Source organism: Pyrus communis, chromosome 14 (genome assembly GCF_041283825.1).
Source record: "Pyrus communis isolate YQ-2024b chromosome 14, ASM4128382v1, whole genome shotgun sequence".
NCBI lineage: Eukaryota > Viridiplantae > Streptophyta > Magnoliopsida > Rosales > Rosaceae > Pyrus > Pyrus communis.
In genome coordinates, this window is record NC_142578.1 from 20,131,737 (window position 1) to 20,138,958 (window position 7,222).

Sequence of the window (7,222 nt, forward strand, 5' to 3'; positions counted from 1 at the left end):
TTGATATTTTCCATGAATTGCATCCTATATCTGCTCATGCATTAAATTATTTGTCAATATGCATTGAATTATACTATGGAAATAAAGAAAAAAAATAAGAAATTTTCTTTTCTAGGGTTCTTCGAACCCACACCAGCGAGCAAGCCGAGACCATGGAGCCCTCTAGTCTCCAAACCTAGAACCCAATGCCATCACCGGCGTCACCACTGATTTTCTGACAAAAGCATAGCTTGCAGCCATGTCCAGCCACCACGACTGCCTTTCCCTATGACCTGAAGTCGTCCCGGTCAAAATCGTGGCTAAGATTTTCGTAATCTCATTAGAGTTCGAAAACCTTAACTTGAACCCAAGGTTTCTTGGTGTTTGTCGACGTTGAGATTTCACTCTCCATCACTTGGGAAGAGGTTCTACAGTGAACCAAAATCGCAGACTGCCACCGGAAGTGACAGGTCTAGTGTTCTTCCTCGACGAGCACACCCAACACACGGCTGGGATGTTTTTCTAGTCCAAAGCCCCAGCCATCTTGAGCTTTGGTAATTCTCTGCCCAATCTAAAACCTAGCATTGGTTTTTGGGTTTGCATGTCGTAACCCACTACAAACCTCATTCTCTCGACCCACTCGCGACACTAGCCCAATTGGGCTTTGGTGTCCCCGTGTCCCCATTGCAGTGGAACCCAACCCACACGACTATTGTGGACTTCTTAAGTTGTGACACACCAGATCCTAGTCTCACCAGTGCATTCGTGCTCCCCGCCGCATTAGATCAGTGCCCTCGCCTAGGCCTATTTTAGGCCCAGCTTTCCTTGGTAGCCCGTTTGCTACCTTGGGCCTGAAACCCTTTGGCTTGATCCGCCCATTCCAACCCAAGTTTGGACCTGGACCTCACGACTTAATTTTTTTCTAGCCCATTATTTTGGGCCCCTAGTGTTTCTTGCCTATTTTTTTAGGTACTTTTGGGTTTTATAATTTTTTCACCCACACTTTAATTTGGTCCGAAAACCAAATAATTAATTCAATTCTAATTATAGAGCTGAAGTTCTATTTGCATATTTTATTGTTGCACATTTCTGTATATATATTTGTGTTTGTCTGCAGGAACATATGAACCTGAAGTTCATAATTATTTCAAAACCTAAAGTTTCTAGAAACATGCCTTGTTTGAAAACCTAAAGTTTTCCTTAAAAACATCACCCATGAAAACCTGAAGCTTTTTTTCATGCGAATTTAAGCAAATACATGTCTATTAGAACCTGAATGTTCTACTCCTATGTGAATGGATTGATATTCTTCTCCATCATACTAATCACATTTTTTCCATTTATTTTGTCCGTGAATAAGTATAATTCTGAAGTTTATTGAATCCGATCACTTCTCAAGTTCTGTAATGAGACCTTGACCAAAGTGGATCTCCTAGAGAAAACCTATTCGACCTTCTTTGCTACTAATATTGTCCAGCAGCAACAATATAGAGCTCAGAAGTTCACTAAGTTTTCGGATTTGATCTATGTTTTACTTCTTGCTGAAAAGCAGAATCAGTTGTGGATTTAAAATCATCAAACTTGACCTACTGGGGCGACTGTTGTACCTAAAGCACACTATAGCACAAATAAGCGCCCAAAACAACAACATAGGCATGGTATGGGTGGCCAGAAGCTACCCCGTCAATTAGACAAACTAGAGAATACCAAGATGGAGGTTTCTGACTTTCAAGAGGCTATCACCCCTATGGAAGATTAAAATCTTAGACATAAACTATATTTCTAGTTGAAATTTAGGCATTGGGGCCGAATTCCACCTAGTGGCCGAACCCCTTGTGTTTTTGGTTTAATTTTGAATAATTTTCCTTTATGTTTGGATTATTTGTTGGGGATTTATTTTTGGATATTAAGTTTTTAATTACTTACCGTCCTTGAATACTTAAAATTATTTTGAAAGGATATTTGTTTTTAGAACTTTTATGCATGTGACCGATTCAAATTACTTTTCATTCTAGGTATGACTAGTGGGGAAGTTAGTTGTTTGGCAGATATTGTAACCACGCACACTGTGTGAACACATCTATTTCACTAACTTCATACCTAAGAATGCACCTCTAACAACCCTCTTAGGCCCATCCAACTTGATCGAAGGATATGATAAGGCACGTATAATGTTGTCTAATGATACAAGTTTGACCATTGATGAGGCACTTTATTCTACACGTTTCGGAAGAACGTTGTTGAGTTTTAAGGACATTAGAGATAATAATTACCATGATGAAACCTATGTAGAAAACAAAGTTGAATTTTTGTGCATAACTTCCTACGAATATGGCCAGAAGTGTATTCTAGAGAACATGAAGTGTATCCCGAGTGGCCTATATACTATGACCATACGCTCCATAAAAAGCCACTATGTGGCTGGCTCTACCTTCAGGACCACGCACGAAATTACACTTTGGAATGATTGTTTGGGACACCTTGGATGAACAGCGATGCGCTATATCCTCGAATTAACACATGGGCATCCACTAACCCGAAGTTTAGGTTCGATTCAAAGAATCCTATGTCAAACCTGCTTCATGTGAAAACTCATTATCAAGCCTTCTTATGACAAGATTCTTTTGAATCCTCTTATTTTTCTACAAAGGATTCAGGGGGACATTTATGGACTGATTCACCATCCATGAGGACCATTTAGATATTTTATGATTTTGGTTGACGCTTCCACATGTTGGTCACATTTGTGCTTATTGTACACAAGGAACGTTGCATTTTCCAAATTGTTGGCTCAGGTTATCAACCTCATGGTTCACCACCCTGATTATCCGATCAAATCTATTTGATTGGATAATGCTGAAGAATTCATATCTAAAACTTTTGATGATTATTGCATGTCAGTTGGGGTTGAAGTTGAACATCATGTACCCCATGTTCACACCCAAGACGACCTGGCAAAAGCATTCATTAAGCACTTACAAATGATTGCTCGATCGTTGGTCATATATACCTAGCTCCCGATCGTTGCTTGGGGCCATGCAATATTGCACGTGGCCATATTGGTCTGCTCGAGGCCTGTTGCGATCCAACCATATAACGCCCTTCAATTGGATACCGGATACGAACCTGACATATTACATATGCGTATTTTTGGTTGTGCAGTCTATGTGCCGATTTCGCCGTCCTTATGTCCAAAAATGAGGCCTTAACGAAAGATGAGAATTTATGTCGGATATGATTCTCCTTCAATTATTTGTTATTTGGAACATTTGACAGGTGATCTGTTTACCGCTTGTTTCACAGATTATCATTTTTACGAGACAGTCTTCTCGTCATTAGGGGGAGATAAGAACATCAACATTCTTGAAGAACAACACGAATTATCGTGGATGACTCCCACTTTATCTCATTTAGATCCTACACCGCACAGTTTGAAACTGAAGTGTAGCGTATATTAGATCTTCAAAGCATAGCTCAAAGCATGCCAAATGCTTTCATCGATTTAGCATGAATAACAAGATCGCATATTCCAGCTACGAATGTGCCTACAAAGATGGATGTACCGAATATACAATAGACTTCCCTCCTGGAGGCCCGGGACGCCAACCTTGGCAATCCACGTACATTAGCGCCTAACCAATCATCTGCCCCTACACATAAATGTGGCAGACCTCTTGGTTCAAAGGATTCACACCCCTAGAAGAGGAAACCCATGGCACAAGCACCTAAAAAGCCTACCGTGAATCTGATTGTTGCTTATTCATTCTATCCAACTCATGAGGAAATTCTAGATTACGAAAGCGTCTTTGAAGATATGAATTCACCTCTCGAGAATTGTGAGATTTTGATCTATTATGCTAGCTTAGATGATGTTTGGTGTAGAAATGAGATGATCGTCGACGATGCATTAGCATATGCAGTAGCTACTGAGATCATGTTGAGCGATGACATTGAACCTCGTTCCGTTAATGAATGTCAACGTAAAATCGATTGGTTAAACTGGAAACAAGCAACTCAAGTCGAACTCAATTCACTTGCGAAACATAAGGTGTTTTGACATATAGCTCCTACTCATCCACATGTGAAGCCCGTTGGTTATAAATGGGTTTTCGTTCGAAAGCGTAATAAGAAGAACGAAATTGTACGTTACAAAGGTCGTCTTGTTGATCAAGGCTTCTTACAACGCCCTAGGATTGACTATGATGAAACTTATTCACCCGTTATAGATGTGATTACTTTTCAACACCTTATCAGTTTAGTTTTCGAAAAACTGAGTATGTAGCTGATGGACATAGTAACTGCGTATCTCTATAGAGATCTTGGTACGAGAATTTATATGAAAGTTCCCAAAGGACTTACATTGACTGGATCAAATATTTTCAAACCCCGGAACACGCTCTGAATTCGGCTGAGGCGTTCACTCTACAGTTTGAAGCAATTCAGAAGAATATGGTATAATCGTCTGAGTGAGTATTTGACTAGTCAGGGATATATGAACAACGAATTATGCCCTTGTGTGTTTATTAAGAAGTCACATTCTAGTTTTGCGATTATTACTGTATATGTCGATGACAAGAACCTTATCGAAACTTCTGAAGAGCTCGCGAGAATTGTCGCGCACCTAAAGTTGGAATTTGAGATGAAAGATCTAGGAAAGACTCGATATTGTCTCGGTCTCGAGATAGAGCATCGTTCGGATGAAATCTTAGTACATCAATTGAACTACACCCAAAAGGTGTTGCGCACTTTAATGAGGATAAAGCGAAGCCTTCGAGTACTTCTATGGTCGTTTAATGAGGATAAAGAGATTTTGGAGCCTGAAGTTCCTTATCTAAGTTTGATAGGCGCTTTATTGTACTTAGCTCAATGCACTAGACCCGACATCTCCTTCGCTTTTAATCTTTTGGCAAGCTACAGTAATGCACCAACACGCAGACACTGAACTGGTGTTAAAGACATTTTCCGCTACCTTAAGGGTACTACGAATCTGAGCATGTTTTATATTTACAGATCCTCGAGTGATGTCGCACCCCCTTATCTCGAGTCGATTCTCGCCTTGTTGGTTATGCCGACGTAGAATACTTATCTGATCAACACAAAACACATTCTTAAACGGGTTATGTCTTTACCATTGGAGGCACTGCAATCTATTGGAGGTCAACTAAACAGACCTTAGTTGCCACTTCATCTAACCATGCTAAAATTCTCGCCTTACAAGAAGCAACTCAGGAATGCTTTTGGTTGAGAGCAGTTGTGGGCCATATTCGAAACTTCTGCGATCTTTACCTCGTCGTTAATGTCCCGACGATGCTCTATAAAGACAATGCAACATGCATCAAACAACTCAAGAAGGGTTACATCAAAGGAGGCAACACTAAGCATATTACACCAATGGTCTTCTTTTCACATCAACAACAAAAGCATCAAAAAATTGAAGTCACGCAAATCCGTTCACAAGACAATCTGGCCGACCTCTTCACTAAATCACTATCGAATGTGACATTTCAGAAGCTTATTCAAGGGATTGGTATGTGTAAACTTTCTGAGTTGTAACATTGCTAGTTCTCTTTGGAATTATGTCAAACTTAGGGGGAGTATCTTGAAGTATACTTGTTTAATCTTAATGTACTCTTTTTCCCTACAATTAGGAACAGTTTTCCCATTGGGTTTTTGCTACCTAACTAGGTTTTAACGAAGCAACCACCTTGGGTTAATCATATCCTTGATGACGTCCCGTGGACGTTTCATTGACTTTGCATTTCTTACGCATTTTTCCTTAGACTATGGGTTTTGTCCTTACTTGGGTTTTTACCATGTCCATAGGGTTTTTTGTGAGACTTACTTTCTTATGCAAATTCCAACCTTATTGAGAATAATGTGTTCCCAGAATCAGTGCCGACGAGTTGACTTCCTCAACCTCTATATGATGCCGAATCTACTTGAGTATTTACACACTCAAGAAGGAGTGTTGTAAACTTCTTATTTAAGTGTGATTTTGTAAATCCTAGATTAGATTTGATTTTAGTTACTCTTTCCTATTAGGACTTGTATTCCTTGGAGGAGAAGGATTTCTTATCTCTCTTATTACTATAAATAAAGGCACTGCGTCGGGGGAATAACACACATTCCTCTACACAACTCTACAAACACATTTCTCTCTATTTTCTCTCTGTGTGCCACCGGCCCCCTTCCCCTGTCAGATAAAATAGGCCACAACAGCTTTGCATTTTTTAAACAAATATTGTTTTAATCAATAAAGTTACCCTCATGCCCTCACAAGGCTCCTAATTAGGAAAAAAAAAAAAAATCTTACTTCAGATTTAATCGACAATGGTTGCTTTTTCCTGAAGTGATTTCTGCACAGATGTTTTATTTTCCACCCTTTAAAGTTTTAAACACCTATGATTGTTTGTGACCGCTTGTTTGAATAAATAAAAAGGCAATTAGCTAAAATAAGCATATTTTGACATTTGGTTGCATAAGTGATTTGATCAATGTTTATTATATCATCATTATATCATTGTTGATTAGTTAAAATCTCTAAATAAAAGAGAATTAAGAGACAAAATCATACAATGGTGTGCAGATAATGAGTATGCGATGAAAATTGTTAAACCTATCAACATTAGTTCAAGGAAATATTGTTACACACATCCAATGAAAACTATGATCATGAGTACAGGAAAATTTTACTTCAAATGGTATTGAATTCCTTTTCAAATTTATGAAAATCGCAATCTTTACGGTTGCAAAATTGCATATGTAGCTTTGGTAAGGTTCTTCGCTTTGCATCGAATTAAACCACAAGTGTCACCGCTTGTGTGAGCCTTTGTCAATTCCTTTGAGTTTTATTCTTGCGAACATACTCCTCAGGCATGATACTTAATGCGTTAGCTACAACACTACATGGGCTGATACGCAAGGCTCCTAGTAACCATCATTTATGGCTAGGGCTACTAGAGCATCTAATCCCATTTTCACCCATAGCTTTCAGCTCTCAGTCTCAGTGTCGGCCCAACAGATCACTTTTACCATTGGTGTTCTTTCTGATCTCTACGCATTTTACTACTCCACCGAAAATTCCCTTTAAACCTACCATGCTCCATCTTGGTAGTTTCCATCGCTTGTCCAAGTTGAGCCCTGGGATTTGAAGATGATCAATTATCTACCCAAGAAGATAGAGAGTCCAACATAAGAGAAAAAGTCACAAATAGAGTTAAACCAAGTAACATTTCAAAGGCAT